General features: G+C 33.9%; 1 long non-coding RNA gene across 1 annotated transcript; it reads right to left on the bottom strand.

The window, feature by feature from the left end:
- Positions 1-11,951: 11,951 nt before the first annotated feature.
- LOC149571934 (uncharacterized) lies at positions 11,952-12,331 on the bottom strand. The gene is made up of 2 exons (XR_016358807.1): positions 12,255-12,331; positions 11,952-12,157 (listed from the first exon to the last, which is right to left on the bottom strand). It is a non-coding gene; the product is annotated as an uncharacterized LOC149571934 (long non-coding RNA).
- Between the last annotated feature and the right edge of the window lie 10,545 nt (positions 12,332-22,876).

The following is a 22,876-nucleotide window of genomic DNA, read 5'->3' as shown; positions in this document are numbered from 1 at the left end:
ACCATAATTATGATGTCCTTTTATATTAAATTAAACATAACAAATCAAAATCAAAACCCACTCCACATCCTATCCATTTCATTTTATAACTTAAACAATATGACTGTTCTATATCAAACATTAATTGCCATATATAACTTTTTGCCTTAATAGGATCAAAGGTTGTGAAAGTAGCCCTTAAGACAACCCCTCAATAAAGGTCGACCATAAAAGTTCCCTCTTCGCATCAATTTTTGTATATGTATTTTTGGGCCGAAGACGTCCCTATTCTAAAGTGTTACAACCTAATATTAAATCGAAGGTTGAAATTGATTAATAGGCAATGCAAGATGATTAAAATGATCTCAACCGTTCACAAAAATGAACCATCATTTTTAATTTTTTTTTTAGTAATCTCATTTTTAATTTGACAATGGTTAATAACAATTTCATTCATTATAGAAGAGAGAGGTGAAACACTAAAAAAAGGCCTTGGATAAAAATTAATTATAGGAACTAAGATGACAATAATGTCATATGGTTAACTAGTTCTTCAAAATAATTTATTTATTTTTATTGCAAAAATAGTAAACATAGGGTAAGTTAATCTTATTTCTATTTATGTTTGATATAGTTGAATTAGTTTTTGTGTTTACAAAATTAAATTATTTATATATAATTTGGCAACATGTGTCAGCAAGCTTTGCCTTGTAGCCTATTACCTTCTGTGAGGACAACAATAAAGTGGATACCTCCCTATTACCATCTCCCCAGTAAAAGAAAAAACCAATGTTTTTACTAACCCCCAAGTTTTGCAAGATAAGAACCAACCACTGACAAAGACTAAGGAGGTGCATAAGAATGTTGAAAAAGAAAACAAGGAGAAAGAGGAGGAACAAAATGAGAAGAATGCACAGTTGGAGAAAAGGGTCAAATTCTTAGAGGATGGGTTCTACTACTCTAAATTTGCACTAAAGGTTACCCATGTTGCTGCTACCACCCTCCAATTATTGGCGTAGGAGAAGGATGAAACGGGGTTGGACATGGAGGATAACAAGCTCCTCTATAAGTTTCTTGCTAAGGATTGGGCTAGGGTGCCTCTGGCTAGGAAAGGAAAGGATAAGGATGAGAAATAATATGGTTGTCTGTAGGGGTTTTTTGGCCCTAGTTGTTTCTTTGTTGTTACTTAGTTTGCTGGTCTATAGCTTATTCTCAGACTTGGGTTGGCTTGTTTATGCCAATAGTTTTATATTCTAACTGTTAATAGTATGTTTAGTACTATAGTCTTTAACATTATAATAGATGATACTCTGATAGATGTTAATGATAGTGTGATGTTTCTGGGATGGATTGGTTGGCTTATGCCAACTATTTATGTTTTGAGCAATCATAGTATGTTTCGTACTATAGTTTTAAAATTAGTATGGTTAACTCTTTGATAGTTGGTAGTTTCTTGGTTGATAGTGTAGTTCTCTGATGCAATGACTGGCATCTACTTGTTTTTGTTGGTAATGTGCTAGTTGCCAAAATTTTGATTGTAAGGGCTGACCCCCTTATTTTGATCGCTTTATACACTAATACATTTGGCATCGATTTGCAACTGCTATGTGTCGCAATTATGACAGCATTGTGTTGCCATTGTGATAGTAATAGACGTCATTATTTTTAAGTCACAAATTATGACATCTATCCTTTACCATCGCAATTACGATGCCTATCCATCGCTATTATGATGCCTATCCATCGCTATGCAACCACTTAATTGTGACATCAACTCCGTCACAATGCTTGTGGCTAATATCGCAATTGCAATAAACACCTTGGCAATTGTGATGGCAGTTGGCATTGCAGCCACAACAAGCCCCATCACAATGCTTGTGGCTGATGTTGCAATTGTGATAGAAAAAATGGCAATTGCGACGATAGTTGGCGTCACTGCCATAGCAACCTCGTCACAATGCTTGTGGTGGATGTTGCAATTATGATAGAAACCCTTGAAATTATGATGATAGTTCGCATTGCAACCACAATAACCCCATCACAATGCTTGTGGCGGATGTCGCAATTGCGATGGATACAAAGTAAAACAAAAAAAAATTATTGGCTTCCAGCTATGTCAAACCAAATCAAACCTCCTAAACCCTGCGTAAATTCATTTGGTCACATCTTATATTTGAGCAGGATGGTGTCTTATTGGTGCTCCTTCCATTATTTAATGATATATTATTATAAAGCCATCCAATCGGCTATAGGACAAAGATGATTCTTGAACAATTGAATTAGCAATACGGTCGATCTACATTATATTTGGACACTTGGTTTGAGGTTCATCTCATCGATTCCCATTCATCACAGGATCTTTATTTGATTAGACCTCGATAGAAAACATTGAGATTTCTCGAGCCCCAAGGCCAAATTATGCAGGCTTTAATCTCCACATATCATAAACCTTGTATCTAGAGTTGGGCATCCCATAGCTGGAAGCTTCACCTGCATCAGCTCTCAAATGGTGTGAGAATGCTTAGCTCTATATACAAGCTTTATGATATGTGGAGATTGAAGCCTGCATGATTTGGGCTTGGGGCTTAGGAAATCTCAATGTTTTCTATCGAGGTCTAATCAGATAAAGATCCTATGATGAATGGGAATCGATGAGATGAACCTCAAATCAAGTGTCCAAATGCAATGTAGATCGACCATATTGCTAATTCGATTCTTCAGGAATCATCTTTGTCCTATAGCTGATTGGATGGCGTGATAATAACATATCATGAAATAATGGAAGGAGCACCAATATGACACCATCCTGCTCAAATATAAGATGTGACCAAATGAAGTTACGTAGGGTTTAAGAGTTTTGATTTGGTTTGATGTTGGAGGTAGTTGAGAATGATGTAGCTGGAAGCTTCACCTCCCTTGTCTCCTCCCTTTGCCTCACTCCTTCTTAAGCCTTAATATGTCATACTTATGTTGCTTAAATCATTGAGTACTGACAATTTTGCTAAAATTGATTCCTTACATTTGAAGATTGTACGCAAAATGTATAATGAAATGCCTCTGTTCAATCTATGAACATTTTCAATAAGGTATATCAGACAAATGTTTTTGAAAATGTTGATGCTTAAAGCACAGTAACTTTGGTGAAGTTTATCTTGGGTGCTAAGTATTTGGGTTTATGTTTTCCTAATACAATTAAAATATCAGATTTTTATTTTTATGCAAGTGTTTGACATAAATCCTATACAAAGGATTTGTATTTTGTAATTTCTTTGGTGGGTACTCAGTTTCAAATCAAACATTTCACACTAATTGTTTGATGAAATTCCAATGAGACAAAACTAAAATTGAAGGACAAAATAGGAAGATGTTCTTACATGAGGTATCCACTAGCAGCTTCTCTCTCTCTAACTCTATTAACCATGTGCATCTTCTCTGAGTACTTAGTTAGCTAGAGCTAACCTACTAAAAATAGCCCTTTGTTCAAACTATTCCAAACTTGGAAGGACTTCACCTTATTGTAATAGGTGTATGCTACCATAATTGATTTTTATTTCTCCTTTTACTAGTCTACACTTTATCAGAAATCTCTTCTTTTTCTTTTTTGAACAAATGCACAACATCATGAACTAACTTTCACCATTCAGCAATATCAGAGGGTATAATTTCTACTCATATCATAACCATGTTTCCCTGCTAGCACCATTATTTTCTCATGGGTCATCTTGTGCATTATTGAAGCCATATTCACCACTTACTTTGACAACTTGGAAAAGCTTGTCTAGCTATGTCTTTTCTGTTGCTTTTATTTTCAAGTGTGGATCATTTGTGCGGTCTTCTTGCACGACAAAAATATTTGCATTAAGGTTGGGCAATCTTTATTTGATGTTGAGTGTCACGAAACACATGTAGAGGGAAATCAACACACTTTTGTGGATGTTGGCCATTTTCTCTTAATTTGGGGAATGTGAACATGTAGCCTTGGTTATCCCTTCCATTCCCATGGCTCAGTTGATAGCTACCTTTTCCTTGCCATCTAGGCACACAAAATGGTACTTGTGCATATAGTTGGTAAGGTGCATAAGGGTTGGTGCATAAATGATAGTATGAATGTGGTGTTGGTTGTTGCAAACTATATTTCATCATTTGCTTTCCTCAAGATTCAAGAAATTCCTCTGCAACTCTCGAAGTACACGTGCCATGCTTTGGATTCTCATACATCATGCCAATATTTTAATAGTAGTGCCCTTCAGCTATAGTAATAGGGCACACAAAGAATTTCTATGTTTTTCAAAATTAAGTGTAGAATTTTGTAATAATGAAGGATGTTGGCCAATACTAATCACTCAAGCTCTCATGAACACACAATCCTTTACCTTATGCCCTTCTATGTGGCATTGATACAACAAGTGCTATATTTAGTGCCTTGCACATCAACTGTTTGTTCCATTCATGCAAGTATAGTGTTTATCTTCTCATCAAGTCATATTGTGGCCCCATACTCTTAAGGTTTTGTCAACAAATTCAAGGCACAACAAGTGCTATATTAAGTGCCTTGCACATCAACTATTTGTTCCAATCATGCAAGTATAACATTTATCTTCTCATCAAGTCATATCATGGCCCCATACTCATAAGATTTTGTCAAAAAATTCAAGGCACAAAGAGCACCTCTATTGTTGCCTTCTAATTAGAGATATTTCTTTCCAAGAATTCCCATTGCATGTGTTTCATTGAGCCTCCACTAAACCATTCCTACTATTAGGTAGGATCAATGATTTGAGTTATTTTTGACACCAGTTCTTTGAGGTATCAGAGCAACGATCTTTCCATCCTGTGCAAAATAACCTATTCAACTAATGAAATCTTATATTTTCCTATTGAATTGGAAACATGGGATTTTTGACAAGAAGGTATTCCAAATAACTAGCTAACACGATAGAGAAATCAATAAATGCTTATTCCTTTCTAGAGTCTAATGATTATCAGATGATCATATTTGTTGAATCTTACTTATTATCTTAAAGAATTATCCTATTTAACAATGCTTACTGCAATGCAGATTTAGGGTTACGATGACAATGCCAATATGATTATTACATTATCTACTATATACAATTTTGTCAAATATAAGTTAATTGATTGCACAAACAATCAATGTCTTACATATAAATGTGGTTGTTTCTGATGAAGACACCATTATTTGCAAAGTCTAATGTACCTTCTACAATGATCTAGCTATTATCTCTAATTTATAATTATATGCTTGCAACAAAGGGCTGGCTATGTCTGATGTAGTCATAAATATATGTGCAAAGAGATGCTTTTATAGGCCTCATAGTATTAAGGTCAGTACGTTATCAAATGTGCGGTAGCTATAGATAGCAATTTGTAGAGTGATGAACAACTATTTTCAACATACACATTAATAGACCCTACAACAGACATCATATGAACTTTCCATATATTTTAATCAACTAAATAGATTGAGCATCACATTGGAATAAATAATTTGGGAACATAAAGAAAAAGATTGGATGAAATGATCAAAGGAATATTACAGTCATTTGCTAATGACTATGGTAAATACTCATTTTAATTTAATCATGAATTATATATTTATCACCACCCCACAAACAATTCATTAACCATTTATACAGACCCTATGACAATACAGGCATCAAAATTAACAAAGCTTTTATGATGGGTCTGCAGCAAAGAACCAGAGATAATAGGAAGCTGTATATTGAAGCATGATCTCTGAATACAATACAGAAGAAGAAATACCTAAACCAAAACCTACTTTGAAAATTTTATAATAGTTCAGGATAGGAGGTTGAGTGGTGTTAGGAGGCCTTGTGTTGTACAAAACTGTTACGGTCCTATAGTATCGTTTGTTAAATCCTACAAACTATTTACTTACTATGCCTAATATTTGTGATGGAATAAAATGATTTCCAGCTATAATAGGTCATTCTATTATTATAAAGGATAGTTCAATAAATAATGGTAGACTCATAAAAGATAGAACATTGATATGAGACATGTTACTGCATTGTTATAAAAGATTGATTAGAGTTGATGACTCAGATTTCAAATATATATTTTTAAATATAGATCACTGTTGTTAGCATGTTCAAAAACATATTGAATGCATTCCACATTGAGAATTAATATTGTGATTTTCTAACAAGGGTTATTGAAAATTTTTTTAGACTCAAAATTATTCTGAAGGGCATTGCTTATTCTAGTGAACAGTCTTACTCTCGAGAAATAGGTATATTCTTTTGAATTAGGCAGAAAATGGTTGTTGAGTACATGATGTTTTTAACAATCAAATGGTTGGCACTTCTATTTTGTGTAGTTGAGATCAACAATTCTCATTGCTCGACATCATTCATAAAATATATGTTTGTAATCACTAATTATTGTTGGAAGAAGACAACACATAGAGAGAGACACTAAAATTTCTATAAATTCAACTAATATTCATCATCGTGACATCAAAATCAAGACAGTGACAACAGTATAAAGGCAATATATACGGCATGAAAATAGTATAAGGTCAACAAAATTAATTGACAGAAGAAAATAGTATATTGGCAATAAACATTAAATCTATAAACACAAGATAGATAGGAAATGTCATGATCAATTCACCTCCAAAGTAACATTAGTAGGATCACTTATATGGCCTTTACCATATGCAAGACCTGTACATACCCAGTAGTCTTTGGGTTGGTGGAAATATGAGCAATAGATTAAGTTGTTTGCTGAATATAATCAAGGTTGATGGTTCTAGAATCTATTATATGCAATTGCCAAAAGTGTAACATAAGCTTCAAGTATTTCCATATGTGCTATAGGATTTGCAAGATCTTGACATTATGCACTTTTACACTTCTTTTTTTCTAGCATCGAGCCTAAAATCAAATATATCTGGGATCTTATGACATGCAACAGATGGTAATTTGGTATCATGTTACTCCACACACACACACAAGATTTAAAATTTAAAGATGAAGAGAATCACAAACTCATATACAAATGTCCATATTTTATATCTTTCCTAATTCATACCAGAGCATCCAAATTTTACATCCTTCCTATCTCTATTATAGTGAATAACATCATGGATGTTTTATGAAATTCTAAATCCCAATAAATTGAAAAAGTTTTGATATTGCTTTGATTATTGCTTTAAGGTTTTATAATATCAACAAATATTTATTCTCTACCATGTAGATAGTCATCATGCCTACAAGATAACGTAGTTGATTTGCCAAGGTTTGAAGTTTAAATCAAGCAGTCTTGTCTTTATAATTCTTTTAATCTTCTTTGGTACCCCTTACTCTAAGCATAGACTTAGAACTAACAGTAAAGTGTGAACACTGTACAACATGAGCCCACCCTCAACAAGTAGGGTAACAATTAAATAGCCCTAAAAAATCTTTGGCTATGGTAAGACAATTGTCCTTCATGGTCTAGTTTGTGGTATTAATTCTCCATAGGGTTGCTAATTAAAAGTAAGTCTGCAAATCAAAACTATATCAGGAGTGTTATTCCTATTATTGCTAGAAGAGAAGATTCAAATAGTACATAATCATGTGGAGAGTACAGTGACTACTCAAATCTACATACACAAAAAAAAAAACTAGAGATAACACCCTAGATTGCATTGAAAATTCCAGCACAGGCCCCTATATTGGTATGTTGTGTGTGATTCTGGACTAAGTCTTAGATATAACCCAGACATCTGTGTTATCAGCACTGTCGTATTCTTCTAAGACTGTCGATGCTCTTGTAACTAGAAGTATTGACAGTTGGAGACATATTTGCAGCAACAAGATATTAGTTGTTATTTCATATTCATCCTGCAAGGTATGAGGATACTAAGAGTTTGAGAAAGAAATTAAAGAAATTTCAAAGGCACTTGTTGAAAGAAACACCACTTCTGGCAGATATCAGAGACACTTGTACATGCGGATTGCTTTTGATTGTTGAATGCCATCTAGAATTTTTCTATGGCATGTGGTTGGAGGTTTGGTCAGGGCTTTAGTCTTGCTGGAATGAGTCAGTTGATGGAAACTATTCATTTAGATCATATGGAAAAAAAAATGATAATATTAAATGCAACTTGATCAATCTATTCGTAAAATCAACAGTACAACTTCATCTACTGTTGTTTTCCTCCAAACTATGTTTATGATCTCTTCTGTCCAATTAGGATGACACCAAGGTTGGATTTTTAGGTGTGTCTAGGATCCCTTTTAATAGGGAGCAGTTTCCTTTAATAAGAAGAAAGTATTGATCAACTAGGATCTCTACTTTACCAATTCATCAAGTAGAATCATCAATATGAAACCTATGATATGATATGAAACCTACTTTAGAAGGATATCCTTCATAACAGAACTTCAAAGATTTGATAACAACTACATTCTCTTGAATATATGAACAAACCTATGTGCTAAGTCTATAGTTCATTAGATCAAAAGTCCCATTAGGAGGTATGAAGGATATAGTTCTATCATTTTCAAAACGAGAAAGACGAACACACCTAACAAAAGAAATAGAAATTAACATATGCCTTTTCAAGGGGAAAAAAAAGACCAAGTACAACATCAAAGGAATTTGCAAGCACTTTAATATAAGATAAAATTGATAGTTTAAGGAATTGAATAAGAAAATGAGCTTGATTGCATATTGATGAAACTTGATGTCATCCAAATCAATTGCTTTACCCTTTGACACTTTCCCTTGAGCTTCTAGTAGCACCCTGCCATTGAGTCCAAGTTTGCATTCTAGCATTCCGCTAAAAAAAAGTGAATCAAAATACACTTGTCATTAACAACTAGCTATGTAACATTTCAGCAATCATTCTAAAAGTACACTATAAATAAATAAAAATTAGAAACAGCCACATTTTGCACAAAACAAGCTAAATTAACCATGAAACACAATTAATAATTCAATGCCAAATATTAAATCAAAAGTTATAAAGGTTTAATACTTATGGCATATGTATAAAACAAAGAAATCATTAGTGGTCAAACTACTTCCAACACTCAATAATTATATTAAACGTCTAAAGATATATACATATCAGTATTTTATTCTTTTTTTGTAATTTTTCATATTGTTTTATTCCCAAGATTGGCTGTAGGGATCCAGCTTCAGCCTTGATATGGCAAGGGCATGAGTGTCCTAACCAAATTATTCCAGATACATCTATTACAGACCTAGGGAAGGCCTACAAACTGTACGAATTGGACTTGGTTTGGGTATGGGACCCAGTGCAACATAATCTAAACTTCAACATTTGGTCATTATAATTTGACTTTTAATCTGTCACTCTAAACTCTCCAAGAAATTGGACTCTGTTCAATCATCCACCATAGTTCATTATTCTTCTATATTTGTTTTATTCTCGCTGAAGCATGTAATCTATTGAAATGCAAGTATCCAGCAATGAAGTTGGTTGTCTTGTGTGTTGGATACAATTGGTTAATTGAGTGTTGTCTTCGATGTTACACAAATGTCATATCAGTCATCAGATAGAGTCTACCGAGCTCAGAAGGTAAGCATAGTCATTTACAGAGTCTACCAAGCATTGCTATATATTACACTGTAAAGATAGCTTCTACCGAGCTAACTTGGTCAAACGAAGGAAGTTCAGTACTTATCGAACTCACTCGGTGATCGAAGGAAACTGTGACAAAGTGTTTACCGAACTGGGAAGGTAAGCTAAGAAAAGTTAGTGTTTACCGAGATGGGAAGGTAACCAAAGAAAAGTTAGTGTTTACCGAGATAGGAAGGTAACCGAAGAAAAGTTAGTGTTTACCGATCTGGGAAGGTAAACAAAGAAAAGTCAGTGTTTACCGAGTTCACTCGGTGTCCAAAGGGAATTTGGAAAAGACAGTTTCTACCGAGCTCACTCAGTCATCTATACTTACCGAGTTCTCCTGGCGATTGAAGGGATGTCACGGAATTCACTGTATTAACCGAGCTCAGTCGGTTAACACAGGAATTATTTTCTGAACAGTATTAACCAAGAAGTGTCAGCCAATAAAGGAATTTGTTGGTTTGTAATTTTAATTATTTCTAGCCGACTATTGTATTTGTTTGATTATTGGTCAGTGATTAGAGCCGACTAAGATAATCTGTAAAGGTATATATGAAAGATCAAGTTGTGAATTCGAAAAATGAAAAGAATTTGGATGGATAAGAGTGCGAATGTATGGATAAAGAATGAGCGAATATTGAACATAAGAGAGAATGTTGAAGAAGTGTGATAAAGAATCAGATGCATTGAAGGAGCTGCAAAGTTGTATGAGATCAGTAAGGATATAGTCAAAGCATAACAGAGATCTACAATCAGCAAAGATAAGTTGCACATTATATTAGGTCACTTCATTGTTGCTTTCTAACCATTGTAACAGTGAACTCAAAATCTCTTAACAGAGTGGGTTTAACAACCCTATTGTAAATCCTCTAACAAGGTGACAGTTCAGTTGAATTATTCTAAAGACCTCTAGTAAGGCCACTCCTAACAGGGTGATTAAATCCTCTAACAGGGTCACACCTAACAGTGTGTTTTTGTAACCTTTAACAGGGTTGGCTCCTAACAGGGCTCACTTCAGAAGAGTGAAAAACAATAGCTAGTTACATTGGTGGTTTTTCCCATATTGGGTTTCCACGTTAAATCTGGTGTCTCTAGTGTTGAAGTTTGCTGAATTGTTTTGATATCAGTTCTTAATGATTGTTATTATTTGCTGCAATATCAAGTTTCAGTAATCTGTAAAATAGATCAAACTTTTAGACATCTAAGGGACTGTGAAATGTTTTTGTAGTAATTGATTCACCCCCTCCCCCTCTCAGTTACTTCATTCACATTTCCAACATTGTGACCAAAAAATTGTTATTTATTAAATCTTAACAATGAATATGAATATAATATTTGTACTTATAAAAGTTGAACAATTTGTAGATTCTTTGTCTGATGGTAATTCATAATTCTACCACGTAAAAAGAAACACAAGACGTTTATTATCTGAACTCTCATGCGCCAATGCCGTTCTCATAATATATCTCTATTCGTTTAGCTATGTATAAGCTTAGATGGGCCTTTCAACTTAGAAAATGGGGTTTACAATGTTTCAACTTAGCAAAGATCATGGGAAACAGTTCCATATTACAATATCTCAGACTCTCTTGGCACAAGCAGCAACTATGCTTAGTGAACTGATAGAGGGCCCATTCGATATAAAATTTAGAGAGTATGGGTGGGAAGATTTGGAACTTGGAGGTAAGCTTTGTATCTGACCATGAACTCATGGATACAATTGATTTGAAGCCCAAGAGTTAGATATATTTGTCAGGAATGCTATCTAATATGATCAAATCCTAATTCCCTTTGCTTAAAATAACCTCTTCCAAGTAGCGGCATATTCAGATAACACAGTCCCAAGACAGTACTGATCAAGGGTTTCCCTAGTTAATTATGATAATCGTATCATTGGTGATAACACAGTCCCAAGATAGTGCTGAGATCCAAGGATGCAATAAAAAAGCTACAAGTTTAGAACTTCATGACAATTCAAAGCATGAAGCCTTAGATGCATAGGACAAGGGTCTAAACATAGGATAAAATAGAGAAATATTTAGTATCTTATTGAGCTTCACTTTGTTTTGAGAATAGTTTAATATTCTCTACTAAACAGGGCCAACCATGTGAAGGTGGAAGCTCATTTGGCCCTACCCCCTTCCCCCTAACATCACTCTACATTCCCCATTAACATCTAACATTCATTAATTCTTTCAACCATTAATAAAATGTAACATTCAATCAATATCACATGATAACATTCAATCAATATCACATGATAACATTCATTAACACATTAGATTCGTTAACATGCAAAATTCATCAATATTATGCATTAACACATAATTCATGAACATTCATTAGCACATAATTAAATTCATTGAGACATAAAATTCAATCATTATCAATTAAGGTATGTAGATGACAATCATTTCTTTTTTTTCTTTCTATTTCTTTTTTCTATGTAAGCTCTAAGAGGAGCATCAGTGTCATCATCAATTCCCCCCTCATCAGTTGTTCTATTCTCTATTCTTGATGATCTCAAATTCCTATGCTATTGAAAAGGGGGGTCCTCTACAATAACAAATAAAAGAGTTAAATTAAAAATAATTTATTATAATTGTTACAAGTATTTAATTATTTTAAATAACATAACTGTGGCACTCTTTACCTAATCTGACCACATCATTTTGTCTGGACTCAACGTCAACACAATCATGAACATTGACCCTTCGATCCTCTACAACTACTATACAAAATGTTACGTTAATCCAAACAGCAATTGCAATTACATATAAAAAATTTAATAGCAAATGTATACCTCCACCACTGGGATGCACATCATGTGAACCTTCAGCATCCTAGATTGTGTAGAAGGATTGTTAGGCTACATTCCAACATCCTACGCATTGTTATCATTGTTTGCTTAAAATAGATATACTCACTTTATATTGGAACTTAACATCAAATAGACTAATTGGTAAAGTATTCAATTTGAAATAAATTTCATTTAGCTTATTTACCTGTGGCTTAGATGCATCATTATTAGAACCTTCCACACTGATTTTAGCTCATAGCCATTTAGCCATGGCTCTATAGCCTTGTTGGAAGCCAATTCTCTTATCCTCTTCTGTGAGGCATTTCTTGAACTTTGAGCCTTGCATTTTTGTGTGGTATGGTGAATTTCACTTGCATTGTTTCATCAACCAATGGAGGGTAGTTAAAATATCAAAAGGAAATTGTAAATAGTTCGCAGGGTTTCCAACCCTTGTTACACCTTATTTTGGTCATGTTGGAGTTGTTCTAAACTGTCTTTGGTGTTTGGGAGTCCTAGAGGATCCAATTGCACTCTTGGTTGGGTGTGTAGAATAAAGGTCAAGTGCTACAATCTGCCCTGTGATTGGTAACAAGAAGTTTGCCTTAGACCTGATTTGTTTTGGGTTGTCTTGATGTTTGTTTTGGTTTCCATTTATGTTAGAGGGTTGGAGTTGTCCAAAACACTTGGTGTCAAGGTCGAGTGTATGAGGCCTTGAATGGTACAAGGGAGAAGTAACTAGTATGCAACCTTATGTGATGAGTTGGGTCCATGAATTAAAGGAGCAGTTGTAACAATAGATTAGTTCCTTATTTGAAGGTGAATCAAGCCTTGAATGTTCTTGTGGAGAATAGAGGATTGGGGTGATAACTTGAATTGCTTAGTTGTTCCAAGGTGCTAGGAGTTTGTTGGTTCTTCCAAAGCATGTTACTCTGCATCATATATTGGTGTGGAGGAACACTGAGATCCAAGTTGAGAATCAAGAGCATAGACAAGCTAGTCTATCCTAGCATTTCCCATCAGATTATATAAAAAAATTGATACAATTTTTCATTTACTAATACTTACAACTTGTGCTTGAAGTTTCAAAAAACCACCAGAGCCGAGCTTGTGTGTCCCGTGCTTTTCTAGTCTTGCCTTTGTTGCCTTTGATGTGTCAGGCAATCTATGGAAAGTTTGAAATATGTTAGATAGTATAAATATAGAGGTTAATTAGTACATAATTACATTCTCAACAGTATCACATACCTTGTTGTACTCTCTATTGGTGTAATATTATTTTTCTTGTCAGCTTTATACTTTCCATCCAAAATCAGAGCCTATGACTCAGCCTCAGGAACATAGGGTGGACGCTCATACCTGGGGTTATCCTGTAAATTTTTTCTATACTGGTCCCTAATATACTTCAAACATAAACTAGCTTTTTCAAGCAGCTTGTTTCTCTCGAATGCATGAGGTCCAAAGAGTTGGGTCATGCTCTCTATAAGATCATCCTTCAACAGTTTGTCTTGGTTATTCCACCTTTTAAGTAAAAAAAAACATGTTAGACTCATAAATGAAGTGAAGCTACCTTTAATATAGTTCAAGAAATGGATGAAATAGAAAACTATTCTAGCAATGATATGAAATCAAAATAGTGGTTTGGGGTTTTAGTTAGGATATGATGTTCCACCAGGTATGCAGGGTGGGCCTGAATATTTGCAAACACTCATCACCAAGTTTTCTCCAAAAAACATCATTCCCTACAAAAAAATCATGGGACCATTAGTCAATGAAGAGTGATCAAAAACTAAATTACTATTATATCACTATAGAATAATAATAACTTTAAAGTACTTGGAACTTTGGCTACTTTTAATGGAATGCCTTCATCGTCGCTAATGATCAATATGAAATCCTTCACTATTCCCATACTAGGAACATAGGAACATCCAGGAAATGATGCTGTAGCTCCTATTGCAAAAAGTTTCATAAGTTTCATAAGTCTTTGACAAGAAGTATAAAAGAACAAATGATAATTGATGTTAAAAAGTTGAAAAAAAAAAACTGTTTGTTGTTGTCATAAGACAGTTATGAAGGGCAGTTGGCATCCAAGGAGTCTTTGTTCAATTTGATGAATCAGTTAGATGGAAAAAAGGATTGAAAAGCAAGGTCTTTATAAGACACAAGTGTTGTAGTTGAGAAAAGGGGTGTGTGTGTGTGTGTATGAAGAAAAGATATAAATAAAAGAATTCTGCACTTCACTATCACAAGGACAGTTTTCTAATTTCGAAGATTGAGACTGACAACTCAATAAGGTTCTTGCCACTGAAAAGTTACTATTTTGATTCTTGAAGAGATTTTCATGTTTGGATAACTTTTTGCAAGGGTTTTGTAAGTTATTTTCAAGCAAAGCTACTTTTTAGATCTCTGCTATCACATGAAACATGACAGTCTGTCATTTTTTTGAAGTAATTTGGGAAAATGTGCCTCTCCCACTTTCTGTGATTAAAATTTAACTTGTGGGAGAGGTACTAAGGCTTGTAAATATGAAAAATTTAACATGATTTAGATGTAGGTGATAGTGAACAAAGAAAGGAATGACAGGGTGACTATTGAACCGAACAGTGAAGGTGCATTTGCAAGGCACCACATGGTGAATATGATGATCTGAGGGTTGTAATGACTAAATACTGCTTGAAAACATCTGAGAGGGTTTATTTAAAAGTGTTTGAGCCATTAGACTCTACATCAGAATATAATTGCGATAATATACTACAAGAGAAGATGATCTTCAATATTACAATCTTTCATAACTAAAGACAGCTAATTGAAGTTTGACCTATAACATAACCTTGTATATCCAAGCTATGAATGGAGTCAAGTTCTCATGGTTTGGAATCATAAAATTGTGAAAAATTTTAAACGTTGAGTGACTACCAAAGGGGGGTCATTACAATCTACATCGTAAACACATAACACTTAAACACATAACAAAAGAGAGAAAAAGAGGGATTTGTGTACCAATAGATGATGCAAGAGTCAATGCCTGTAAGCTGCATGTTGTCGACTCAGTAGCAAAAAAGAAATTTATGGTTGTCCTGGATGGAGGCGGCTTCGTCATAGGATACAATTAATCTGAAGCTGAAGAATAAAATTGTTAGAGCATGCATAAATATAGAATGTGTCGACTAGCATGGACAAGATTGTTAGAGCATTAAAAAAAAGGATGTTCGAGCATGTATTATCAATGATTATGATCATTCCTATATATATTCAATGGAAAACACAAGTGGGGAATGGAACATGCGATCTACCTGAACCACCTGCAGCACCCTCATCATGGGAATGGGGCTCGAAATCATGCAAAAAACTCTGTAAAGACAATGAATCCATATTTTAATTAATGCCATAAAAAAGCATAACATAAAAACCATTATTGAACTCTTTTTATAATTAAAAATTTCATTAATACTTACTTTTAAGGTTTCAGAGATGTGCAACAATTCAGATTCCCTATCTTTTATTTCCTGAGTAGTAGGCTTTATGGTTGCCAAACATATAATTTCTCTGCCAATTTTCTTTAGCACCTTTTTAATTGAACTGATCAGGTCATCGGTCTCTACTAAATCAATATAGAAAGGGTCCTCCTTAGGGGGGGGGGGCTACTGAGGGACTGCAGGTTCCTTTCCCTCTCTCTGACCACTGGCGCTCTGTGACAACAATTGTATTAGTATTATCAAAATTAATCCAAAATAATGAAGAAAACAACATTAAAAAAATAACATTTTGCTTCTATCTAGTTTGCACAATTACAATGAGTTTTACCTTCTCATGTGTAGATGAGCCAGGAACATCGCCAGCATCCCCTCTAGGCGGTTGCTCCATATTGTGCCTGTGTGTCAAAGATCAAGTATAAAAATGTTACCAAAAACTTATTAACTAAATGGTACGTTGGAGTCATTGATTAGAAGTTGGTTTAATAATATGTACCACCCCCATGATAGTAGCCTCATTTATATCTATGTAGTTCAAATTGTAATCAATAAGAAGCTCTTCCCCTGCATGTATTGATTTTATCACACGGATGAATACACGATTTCCCTCGTGCACCTCAAATATGCAATTGGGTTGCTTTATAGTTGACCCAGGTTGTGTACTATTTATAAAACCCACAATATTCCTTGTTGCTTGTGGCCTTCCATCAATGTATATAGCCATACTTTTAATTCGATTATTGTCTTGCTGTCGTATATAATTTTCCCAGAGGGCATACCTATGCATACTTTTTTTATATTGAACAATATGCATCCAACTTTTGTAATCGTAACATGGTCCAACATACTCCATCAATTTAGAAACTTTGTTGTAAGACACCTTTATGTCGTCGATAGAAAATAGGCCCAAACCATGTAATGATGATGGTGCTATGCGATATATCCTCTCGTTAACACAAAAATCAGTGTTTATTGGAGGAAGTTCCTTGGGTACCCGATGTTTCTATAGATGTTGGTACCTCAAGGGCACCTCGATGTTGCCTTTCGTCTCATCATCATAAGAACATGATCCCCCTTGACCAAGGAAAAATTTCATGCATTTATTGAATTTCCTTCTAGTCCTTTGACCTCTAGTTAATCTCCCTGTTCTAGATAAACTTCATGTCTCACTTTCCTCTCCTATTCCTATATTTCCCTCACTCGAGGAAGACACTTCTGAAAAATACCTATTCACTGGTACCTACAAATGGGAGAGATCTTAGAAGACATCAATATTACTATTGATAAGTGTATTAAATAGACTGTCTATAAGGAGTATTGACTTATACCTATCGATCCATGAGACTATGCGAGATTCTCCTAAAAGGGGTTCAGTTTCCTGCAAATGTAATTCAATTATCGTGAGCATAATCACATCATAATCATAATCACATCCATCATAAGCATCACATAAAATTAACAACATTAAAAGGTACAAATTAAAAACATTAAAAGGTACACAATATAACACTTAAATCAAGCTCACATTATAAGCCTACTAGGGAAGTAGGCCTAGTGAAGGGCTAAGCACTTATATTATGTTTTCCCTATGAATTTTATTCTAGGTACAACTCCTTTTTATAGATATTTAATGAATTCCCTTTTCTAAACTAAACATTTACAAATTCTTTTGACCTAAAAGAAAATAAGGCTCAATACATTCACACATCAATCTGTGTTTTAAATAGTTTTATTTAATTAATTTAGATTAATAGTTAATTTAGATTAGCAATATTCTATTTGTAGTTGAAACTTGTAGCTTTTAAATAGATAATGAATAAAATATGTAACCATATAAGACAAACATATTTCTATGAAGAAATGAATATTAAATAGATTAAGGATTGATGGCATACCTCTAAATTTCATCATCATCATCCTTGTCATCATCATCATCCTCCTTGTCATCATCATCATCATCCTCACCATCATCATCATCATCATCATCGTTGTCGTCACCATCAACATCATCATCATCAACATCAACATCATCTTCATCATCATCATCAGTAGCAAAATCTACATCATCTTCTACTTCTTCGGTATCTTCTTCTTCCATCTCATTATACTTTATTGGCCTTCCTCTCGGTTCATGTCTAACAAAAAATGACCAACCCGATTTATATGGAACCTTTGAGTAAAATACCTACTCACATTGGCTTAGAATAACATAGGGCTCATCCCCAACTGGCTCAAATGACCTTGTATTAAGCATTGTAAATCCATTATCATGTTCAATAACAGTTCTATCAAGATCATTTGGATTAAGTTGTAGCCTGTACCATTTGAGAATGAAGGGTATTAATTTGAAAGAACTAAAGTCACACTCAAGTATATCAATCAAAATGCCATAGTATTGATTTTTAGACTCTCGAGGATGTAAGTCATTTCTAGATGAAATATTAGTCACTTGAAAGACTACAGTTATTCTTGAATCACAAGTTTTCTTCATGTCATCCAACACTTTGACGTGAAATTTCTAACCATTACAGAACATAGCCTTGTGGTGTTTAACCTACAATAATATGTGAAACATGTCAAAATTATTATATCATGAGTTGATAAACATACAGGTGATTAATAAATTTGTATGTACTTGGAAATCTCTTAAACCACATGCTAAATCTATTTCCCTTTGTGTAACATTGGAATCTCCATTACGATGAGCTTCTTTAACCAATGAAGATAAGCCTTCCGATGTTAATGTCCGACCAGAATGTTGACATCATTCAATCCATACCATCATCCAATCAAGATTGTTTGCAATATACAAATGTAGTGCATCCCACTCTCGAGCACCTGTACAAAAATAAAATAGACAACTTACAACAAATTTATTTTGAAGATTAAGAAATAATTTATTACAATAACATTCCCCATCAAGTACTCCCCTTCTAATTTTTTAAAAGGCTCGAGATCCCAAATGCAATCTACATGGATATTTGATGCAAACTTAAAAAGATATTCAGTAATGTACACCATAGTTTGGTATACCATATATCCCTCTACAATAGAACCCTCAGGATGTGCTCTTTGTCAAACCAAAGCCTTCAAAGATTTCAAGTTCCTCTCAACCATCCACATTGACCTAGTGTGTACAGGTCCACACAATTCAATCTCCTCAACTAGGTGTATGAGGTAGTGTTCCTGTGCATTGAAAAAAGTTGGAGGTAGACACTTTTGCATTTCACACAGTAAATGATGAATTCTTCTCTTTCAATAGTTTATATCTTCTTTATGAATTTCTTTAGATGACAACCACCTACATTAAGAGATTCAAGTCACAAAAAATATATAGATACGAGACTTTACAAAATAATATACAATAGATTACATAGCAAGAAAAAAGAATCACGAATATAATAAATATATACAACAAATTGAACAGATATTACTGCTTACCTCATGTATTTTGCAAGATCGTATATCACTTGTTTGATGTTATTGTTGAAGGGCTCTGGGAGAGATAGAGGAAGCACGTACTACAGTAATTCTAAACCAATCATTTCATTGTTTTCTAACATAACATAACAAACAATACACATAGTTTATGAATATATTGTAAATACAGAAGAACATAACTTACCTTGATGAAAGTATGCCAATCATGTGTTTTGAGTCTTGGCCCAAATTCACTTTTTTTTTTAATATGAGATTGTTTATGTTTGTAGCAAATCCTATGGGAAATCAAATTTTTCATATGACTTCTTTTATGGCATCACTTTTCTGCTCTGTTAATAACCAAGGAAGGGCACTTATATTAATCTGATCTCTGTTGCTATTTGAGTGAATGAAATTCTTAATGCATGATTGGATTCATGAATGTCATTACAAATTTTGACAATTTTTTCTTTGTCACGCCTTCCATCCAATATTTTCCACAATGTCTTTGCTATATTCTTTCCAATATGCATAGTATCAAACAATGCACAATTTGTAAGTGCTCGTAGTAGGGCAACCTGCTAAATTGTCTGGGATAGCTTTTTAGTCCCTTTGGAAGGTTGTCAGTACTGCCTTGACGACCTTCATGATCATCAATTACACAATTAGTAAACAAAAATCACAATAGAAATATATAAATTACAAACATAAACCATTAGGTGGAATGACATTACCTTGACGATTAATTCTATTATATTCCAACTTCCATAGGCGAGGTGTCATTCTTCGTGGCTTTGATGTAGTCTCTTCTTTCCCATTGAAAAAATGTTTTTCTGTACTTCGATACTTATGATTCTTGTGGAGGAAGTGTCTACACTATCAAACACCTGCTTTCCTAAACATTTTGAATGATGAAATTTCATCTTTGGACCACAAACTGGACATGCAAATTTTCCCTTTGTTTGAAGACCTACAAGATAATGATATAATTAGATTATTAAATATGTTGATTTTTATAATTAAAATTATCGTGCGCAACTTGAATTCACTATAACATACCACAAAAATGTGTTAGCCCTGGGGCATCATGTATTGTCCATGCAAGTATTGGATGGAATTGAAATTGTCTTTGTCCTATTGGTCTAGACACGCCATACATAGTGACACCGTTTCATAACTCCACCAATTCGTTGATAAGAGGCTCAATATATACATTCATATCTTTAACTTGATATTTACCTACTTGAATGAATAGTAACATTACATAATTATTGTGACTGTTTTACTGTAAGATTTGTAAGTACATGTAAATTAATAACTATCAAATGATAAGATACCTGGAACAATCATTGCCAACATAATGTGCTCCCTCTTTATTGACATCCATGGAGGAATGTTATTGTTGATAACAAAAAATAGGCTACACTGACTAAACAGATCTCATCTTTCCAAATAGATTGACATCGTTCGCTGCCAATGAAAGCCTAAGATTATGAGGTTCTTCTTTGAAGTGTTGCCACTTTTCCTCTATGTGCATAAATGCCAAACCATCTGCAAGGATTCGAATAATGTCATCTCGACTTCTATTGAGTGCATGATAATCCATAAATTGAGGCAAGCTACTACACCTGAATAATTGTTGCATCCGTGGAATAATGGGGATGTAACAAAGAACCTTTTGAGGCACCTTATTTGTTAGTCAATCTATCCGATATCTACTCGTATGACATACAGGGCATTGTGTTGAAAATTCATGTTCTTTATAATATATAATATGATCATTAGGACAAGCATGTATTGCTTCATACTCCATTCCAATATCTTTCATAACAGCAGATAATTCTCAATATGAGCGAGGTAGAATATTTGATGGTGGTAATAGAAACTTGCCTACCAATCTACAACAAAAAATATAAGTTGTTAATATAAACAATATTAGTGGTACATTATTCACCCTTTTTTAACTATAAAGACATATATGACATACCTTAACATACATGACATTGTTATGTTGGATAAACCATTCATAACCTTCAAGTTCAACAACAACAATACAATAGAGAGAAGAGTTGTTTGGGAGTCCTTGTATAGGGGCTTGTATGCCTTCTCAAGTAGAGGTACATCGAGGCTATCATCATCATCATGATCAGATACACTTGGACTAAATATGTCATGGATCAATGTATTTATACCATCATCTTCTATTGTGTTTTCTATAATGTGATCCTCATCTTCCATGTGATCATTATCTTCACCTTAGATATTCGCACCTCCATGTTCCTCCACTTTGAAAACCATATTCTTCGGATTGTTGTGGTTCATATCATGTACTTCCCTAGGGAGATCAACCTATATAAAATTGATTAACATAAATAAACCATGATCATCAACTAATCATCAAGTGATTTCATATGTATATAAATTGTTAAAATGATATAATGAACAACTTAGCAGTGGATGATACTCATGCCCCCCTTCAATGTGACCATTCTCCCTACAATGTCTCTTAACTGTTTTGATTAGCAGTCTTCTACGGTTTAAGCCCTTACAAATTTTGCAAGGAAAATAACATTTTCCATCACCTTTTCTTTTCAAGTTAGACCACAATCTATCAGTTGTCTCCCTATTTTGTTCTTCACTTATATTATTTGACATGATTGTTCTTCGCAGGAAGCAAAAATCGGGCTATGAAAACTTCAGTCTACAACTTTCACAAACTAAGAAAAATTGTTGAAAGTACACAAATCTTCTCAGACCTAGCTAAATACTTTAATATTTTAAAAATGCTTTCTTTGACTTTATTCTTAAGACATTTAACCCAATGACATTTTATAACATTTAGTCAATTGCTCTAGGCAAATTTGTGGATAAGATTATTTGTAAAACTTTGACCAACCACCTAAAGGTCTTATTTCAAGAGACCTTACAACATTGAGCCACTAAAAGCAATTTCAAAACATATAAGCTAAAAGTCTAGTTAAAATATATATTAGATTAAAAAATATACAATTTTCATACTCAAGCGCGTGGCTATAACTCGTGCAACGACCTTCTTGCTTAGCTGTAGAAGCTCTCCAACAATCAAATTACACAAGCTACACGACCTAACATCAATTTCAAAGAATATAAGCTACAAGGTAAGACATATTACATGACATGACAAAAGGAACAAAATTTACAAGCTTTAGCAAGACATATTAAACAACATCATAGTGCTAGAGAGATCACAATTATATGAGTCAAACATAGTCATGAAAAAGAACATAAATTAGTTATTATATGCAATTAAAAGATATATAGTTAGATATGGACATCCATAGTGCATATTGAAGAAATGAAATGGTCATCCATAGGGCATATTGAAGAAATGAAATAGTTAGATAGGGACAACTGGAATTTGTCTTGCCCTCTGAAGAAATGATAGAAAATTTAAATCAAATGTCCACAAACTTGGATCAAAATTCTCAGTAGGCATCTGTAGTTAATATTTCTGATGCACCAATGCTAGGAGTTAACATCACCGGTGCTCAACTGGATAATGATTCACAGCAGACATTAACAACTACTACTTGAGATGTAATT

The sequence above is a fragment of the Cupressus sempervirens genome, chromosome 2 (genome assembly GCF_028749045.1).
Source record: "Cupressus sempervirens isolate cs-2001-9-10 chromosome 2, ASM2874904v1, whole genome shotgun sequence".
Lineage (NCBI taxonomy): Eukaryota > Viridiplantae > Streptophyta > Pinopsida > Cupressales > Cupressaceae > Cupressus > Cupressus sempervirens.
The sequence above is the reverse complement of the archived record's forward strand: the minus strand, read 5'-3'. Positions and strand labels throughout refer to the sequence as shown.